The following is a 7,049-nucleotide window of genomic DNA, read 5'->3' on the forward strand; positions in this document are numbered from 1 at the left end:
TAATGGAGGTTCCGCGAAGCGGGACCGACTATATACAGAGGATTGTCACGTGGCGATGACCTAAGCGGGACATAAGCAGGGTGAGGCCCGTGACACTACCCCCCCCCCCCTCAACGATGCGGGTATCGCGGCCAGAGACGTAGATATAGGATAGAATAAGGATGTGTACACGAAGTTTAGTTATAGAAATCAGGTGGCGGGGGCTTCTCGGGGTGCTGTTGGTGATAGGTGAGGATCTTATCGGGCGCGTTCTTGAAATCTGTCCAGGGCTGCCATGGGGGATCAGCGTTCCACTCGTCCCACGGGCCATTAAATATAGCCTTGTATTGGTGGTGGTTGCGATACACGCGGCAGTTGACGATCTCGCGCACGTCCCATTCCTCATGGCCTTCGGGATCGCCAAGGTCGGTGACAATGACTGGGGGTTCGGGGTCGGCTACCTGGCTGGGGAGGGGGTTGTTAGAGGCGAGATGGAGCTTCCATGGGTGAAAGATAGGGGTAACGCCAGCGTTTAGCATGTGGGTTGGTAATTGTAAGGAACGTCTCTCGATGAACAAGGTCGTATTAAACTAAAATACGAAGCATGGAGAACTAATGGAGGTTCCGCGAAGCGGGACCGACTATATACAGAGGATTGTCACGTGGCGATGACCTAAGCGGGATATAAGCAGGGTGAGGCCCGTGACACTACCCCCCTCCTTCAACGATGCGGGTATCGCGGCCAGAGACGTAGATACAAAATAGAATAAGGATGTGTACACGAAGTTTAGTTAAAGAAATCAGGTGGTGGGGGCTTCTCGGGGTGCTGTTGGTGATAGGTGAGGATCTTATCAGGCGCGTTCTTGAAATCTGTCCAGGGCTGCCATGGGGGATCAGCGTTCCACTCATCCCACGGGCCATTAAATATAGCCTTGTATTGGTGGTGGTTGCGATACACACGGCAGTTAACAATCTCGCGCACGTCCCATTCCTCATGGCCTTCGGGATCGCCAGGGTCGGTGACGATGACTGGGGGTTCGGGGTCGGCTACCTGGCCGGGGAGGGGGTTGTTAAAGGCGAGATGGAGCTTCCACGGGTGAAAAATAGGGGTAACGCCAGCGTTTAGCATGTGAATTGGTAGTTCAACCTCATAGGCCTTGCCATCGATCACGCGCTTGATTGGCCACGGCCCAAGGTTCTTTGGGGCTAACGACTCGCTGTTCCGCTGGAGGTTGAAGTGACGGGCATCCACGTACACGAGGTCTCCCACGTTATAGCGCGGATGGGGCTGGCGTTGCTGGTTGGCGTAGTGTTCATGGGAGCCTTGGGCCCAGGCGATCTCGTCCTGAAGGAATTCCACGATCTCGCGCGTGCGTTGAACCAGTTGGTCCGCGGCAAGTGCCTGGGGGTGGTTTGGGGGATCCCCGTACAGGCCTGGAGGTTCGGCGCCTGTACGGGGGTGATAGGCGTGGCAGGCGAAGAATGGTGTCATGCCAGTTGTCTCGCTGACGTTGTTATTCGCGGCGAACTGGGCGTCAGGTAGGAACCAGGCCCAGTCATCTTGGGCATAGTTAATGTAGGCACGGAGGTAATTTTTCAGGCCCTTGACAGCATTTTCAGACTGCCCGTCGGTCTCTGGGTGGTTGGCGGAGGAGAGTTTTATTGAGACGTGATAGCGGGCGCAATACCGGCGCCAGAAGTGGCTTGTAAAGGCGCTCCCACGGTCTGAGACGATTGAACGAGGGAGACCAAACTCGCAGAAGACGCGGCGGTGCATGACCTCCACGAGCTCGCTGGTTTCTTTGGTCTGCAGCGGTTCAAAGATACGTTGTTTCGTTAGGCGATCGACCACGATTAGCACGTGGTGGTATGTACGACCGTTCAGCGTGCATGGGGGGAGGTCTTCAGCAAGGTCCATAGAGATGTCAAGCCACTTTCGCTCTGGGATAGGCAGTGGCTTAAGCAAGCCCTGTTTTTGGGTGTTACGGGCCCTCGAGCGCGCGCAGGTACGGCAGTAGTCGCTGTAGCGCTTGCAGTCGTCGCGCATGCGCGGCCAGTAATAGTGGAGGATGACCTTCCGGTATGTTCCCTTCCGCCCAGGGTGGCCAGCGGTGGTTGGTCGGTGGTGAGTCTCTATAATCCTTTGCCGGAGACGATTGCTTTCAGGGATATAGAGCCTCTCATTGACCCAGAGCCGGTTGTCGCGTACCGTCAGGTCCGCCATGGAGAGCTTAACACCTTGGGACCTGATGGGCGCGGGCAGCCGCGGTAGGCCTTCGTTCACTGCCTTGATCATGGCCTGTACAAGCTCGTCGTTCGCGTAGGCCTCCGTGATAAGGTTCTCCAGGGGCTCTTCAGGGGCTTCGGCCTCTGGTTCGGGGGTCGCTTCGGGGGTGACGTCCCTATGGGCGTCCCCAGGGATATCTTCGTCAGGCATCATGGCTGGAGGCTCGCTCACCTCGGAGTCAGTGTCAGAGAAGAGGTCTGGGACGTCGTATTCGTCCACTGGCTGGGCTGGCTCTGGGGCAGCTTCAGGGGGAGCTTTAGGGGCTGCTTCAGGGGCTTCTTCAACCGTGGTGGCGCGGGCGCGGGTGGTGACGGCGAAGGTCGCGCAGATCGCCTTCTGCACGTCCTCGTCAAGGTGTTCGTTCTGGAGGACTGTTTGGAACTGGTGTTGCTCGCGCTCGTCGTCAAAGCCTTTAGGGAGGTCTTGGGACCGACGGGTAAGAAGATCAGGCTTGGTCCCCTGCGTCCCGGGGCGATACTGGATCTTGAAGTTGAATTCAGAGAGGAACTCTGCCCAGCGGGCTTGACGACGGTTTAGTTGCTTCGTGGTCATGAAGTATTCTAGGTTGCGGTGGTCAGATAGCACCTTCACCGGGCCCTCTGGGGGTACGCTGGTAAGCTCTGGGCGCCATGTCTCGAACGCTCGAACGATCGCAAGCAGTTCTTTATCATAGATCATGTAGTTGGTCTCTGCGGGGGCCATCTTCTTCGAGAAGAAAGCCACTGGATGTAGCTCGCCATCGTGCATCTGGGATAGCACGCCAGCAGTCACGAAGTCTGAAGCGTCTGTCTGGACCCAGGTCTCTTTATCAGGGTCAAAGTGCGCTAATACAGGGGCGTTGATAAAGGCTTGTTTTAGGGCTTGGAAGGCTGCTTCCCGCTCAAGATTCCACTCAAATGGTTGGTAGCGTACGCGACGTTTCCCGGTCTTCGTTGTATACGTCTCGGACCCCTTTGTGATCTCATTTAGGGGGTGTGTTAGCTGCGAGAAGGCCTTAATAAATCGCCGGTAGAAGCCGCAGAACCCTAGGAAGGCCTGTACATCCTTAATAGACTGGGGGGTCTCCCAGTTAAGGATTGCTTCGACCTTCTCAGGGTCCATCTTGATGCCATCTATGCTCACGATCAGGCCTAGATACTTGACCTGTTTGACGCTAAATTCGCATTTATCGATGTCCACGTATAGGCCTTGATCAAGCAGCCGTTGGAGGACCCTTAGCACGTGGTTAGTATGTTCTTCGGGGGTGTTGCTATACACCAGGACGTCATCAAGGTACGCAGTGCAGAAGATGTCAAGGTAGTCAAGGATCGAGTTATTTATATAACTCTGGAAGGTCCCAGGGGCATTGCAGAGGCCGAATGGCATGACAAGGTATTCGAACTGCCCGTAGCGCGTGTTGAACGCAGTAAGCCATTCCTTCCCCTCCTTCATGCGTATCTGGTTGAACGCGGCAACGACGTCGAGCTTTGTAAAGACCTTGGCTTGGGAGAGCTTCGCCAGCGTGTCGGTGATGAGCGGGATCGGGTAGCGGTTCTTGATGGTGAGCTCGTTTAACGCGCGGTAGTCAATGCACACACGGAGGCCACCACCAGGCTTGCGGACAACGAGGACTGGGGCTGCTGTTGGGGATGAGCTAGCCCGGATGAAACCCTTGCCTAGGTGCTCCTTTATATATTTCAGGATCACCTCGCATTCCTGGATGTTCGTTGGCCGGTAGTTACGGGAGAATGGTGGTTCAGCGCCTTCAACGAGCTGGATATCATGGTCCTCAGGGCGATGTGGGGGGAGCTGGTTCGCTTCCTCCTTCATAAAGGCCTTAATCACGCTGTGGTACTCATGGGGGACACGTTTCTTAAGCTCCTCGAGCGTGTATTTTGGGGCTCCTGCCATGAATTTGTCATAGTCTTCGGGCTGTACAGCCCCTGTGGTTGTGGCGCAGAGCTGTTTTGTCTGTTGACGTGGCATCATGACAAAGCCGTGGTGGTCGCGGCGCTTCGCCAGCATAAAGAACAGGCGGGCGCTCACGAACTGGATGTCAGCCGTGGGGGTTTCACGCTCGGTGGGCTGTACAGGGGAGCCCCGGGCGTACACGGTGCATGGACGGGCATGGTCAAGACATCCCTTCTCAAAGCACTGGGCTGAATTGAAGCAGACGTAGCGGTCAGCAAAGTCAACCCGGGGGTTATGGTCACTAAGCCACGGGTCTCCAAGAATGAGCTTGTAGGTTGGGAGAGAGGCAAGGTAGATCAGGCGTTGTTCAGCGTGCTCACCGAAGCGTAACGGGGCTAGGGCGGCTTCAGTGATGGTCTGATAGGGGGAGTCATTCGCGAGGCGTAAGGAAATAGGGGAGGATAGCTTAAACGTGGTAAGCTGGAGTGCACGGGCCAGAGATGGATCCAAAACATCAACTTCACTGCCATTATCAACTAACGTAGGGGTCTTCTTGTTGGCTATATGACAATTTAGGACGAGGTGCCGCCCCTTTTGCAGATAGGCCTCTGCAGAGGGGTCGACAGCCAACGAAGACAAGTGATAAGAACGAGAACTTTTAGTTTCAACCACTATCTCTGGCTCCTCCAGTCCCTGATCGTGACGATGACCAGGGACTACACGTTTTCCGCCTGCTCGAGGTCCTCTACGATGGTTTCCGCGGTGATCTCGTTGAGTTGCTTAGAGCGGCTGCTCTGCTTCGGGCAGACTTCGTGCGCTGAGCGATGCCCAGAGCCCCGGCACGCCCAGCAGCGACCCTGCTGGCGGAGTAGAGTTCGCTCTTCGTCAGTGAGCCGCTTCGGGCTGGTCTGGGGGTCGAACCAGGCACCCACCCAGCCTTCGGGCTTGGTAGCCACCGGGCCAAAGCGAGCGTTGGGGTTGCCTGCCCCTGGGGTGGTTGCTGCTCCGGGGGGCATTGTAGTGGTGGTCTTCGGGGTGGTGCCACCAGCTTTAGGGGCTGCGCCAGGGGAGGTAGGCTTCGTGTTGCGGGGGCCCCGGGGGTGGTAGTGGAAGGTCTCCAGGCGGCCTTCTTCCACCTTCCGGGCGTCGTCGAGCACGGCACGCACGGTGAGGTGGTCTTTGATGTACAGGGCGGTTCCCACGCTAGGGATCAGGGTTGACTTGAGCTTTTTCACCCGGTCACGCTCAGGCGTGTTGGCTTGGTCCCAGAGGATAAGCAGCCGGTGAAAGTACTGAGTCACTGACTCGTTCTGCCGTTGGGCCACTGTCTGGAGCTCACGGTTCGCGGCGTCAGCGCGGAGGTGCACACCCATGTAGTGTTCAACATCACTAAGGAAGTCCGCCAGGGTCTTCTCTGGGGCACGCTGGACGAGCGTCTGCATGACACTAAAGATAGGCTCTTCCATCTGCGAGAGGGCGTACCGGATGCGTGAGCGGTCGCTCGGATACAGGGGCTGATCAACCTCGAACTTGCAGTCGATGGCATACCTCCACGGGCCATATTCGCTGTGGCTCTCCCCCTTCAGCGGCTTGTTTGGGTGCGCGCCTCGGGGGCGCCAGTTCGCGTAGGCGTTGTACGTTGGAGGCTGCGGTGCGGCATAGCCAGCGAAGGGATGGTTTGGTGGTTGGTTCGGGGAATAGGCCCCCGGAGGATAGTGAGCAAAGGGATGCCTCGGGGGCTCGTTGGACGGGAGGGCGGCCCTGGAGGCTGCAGCGTGCAGGGGCGGCGTGGTGGTCTGATAGAAGGGTTGGGGACGAGGAGGAACTGGAGGGGGGTCCAGGCCTGGGGAAGAGGTATCATAGGCCTGGTGAGCCCCAAGAGGCATGCCGTACGGGGCCTGGCTTGGGGGCTGCGGAGGTTCGGGGGTTCGTGGTTCCGGGGATGGTTGGGCATGTACTGGAGCCTGACCTGGAGGGGCACTAGAGGTGTTGGCTGCCATCCCCGGGAGAACTAGTTGTTCCGGGGATGGATCGCGGGGCTCATGGGCGCTGAGGCGCCCGGAGAGCTCCCTAAGCATGGTATGCTGGTAGTCAAGCTCCTCCTGCAGTGAGAGGACCTTGTCAAGCGCCTCCTCCGCGGTAGCCTTGTATTTCTCTGCACGGGTATGTTCGCCCTTGTAGCTATGTCGGAGGGTCGTAAGCTGGCGGGTAAGGTTCTCAACACGGGGATCGTACGTGGTGGTAGGCTCGATTGTAGGGAAGGTAACTGGAGGTCTTGTTGGCAGGGTTATCGCGGATTTCCTGCGAACGATGGTAGGCATGGTTGGCGTTGGCGTTGGGAGCTCGGGAGCCTTGCCCTTAGGATCACCTTTAGAGGGGGCCTTAAAGGGATCCTGGGGAGGCGTTACAACGCCACCAGAGGCTTTAGCCTCTGGTGGTCGTTCTGGGGGAGATGAAGCTGGGAACGCACCAGGCCCAGAGGCGCTGGATACGCGGGAGCTAATCGAACGGCTTCGGCTCCGCGTACGGGAGGCCGGGCCATCGCCAGCAACAGAGCTCGCGTGGGAACGTTTTCGGGAGGATTCGCTCGCGGGGAACATGGTTGAAAGCTTAGTGTGGGTTTGATAGATATCGTTGGTCCGGGGATGAATTCCGATGCGGTGGGGTGACGCTAGGGGCGAAGTGACAGGGATCATCAACAATGACCGTACAGGGATCGTGGAACGATGAAACTAAGACGCAGGGACGAAGTACGATGTGGAGAGATGAACAGAGAGCTTGGTTTGATGCTTCGTATTGTGTAAGGAACGTCTCTCGATGAACAAGGTCGTATTAAACTAAAATACGAAGCATGAAGAACTAATGGAGGTTCCGCGAAGCGGGACCGACTATA

The sequence above is a fragment of the Aspergillus pseudodeflectus genome (assembly GCF_044049435.1).
Source record: "Aspergillus pseudodeflectus strain CBS 756.74 chromosome Unknown BJX68scaffold_61, whole genome shotgun sequence".
Lineage (NCBI taxonomy): Eukaryota > Fungi > Ascomycota > Eurotiomycetes > Eurotiales > Aspergillaceae > Aspergillus > Aspergillus pseudodeflectus.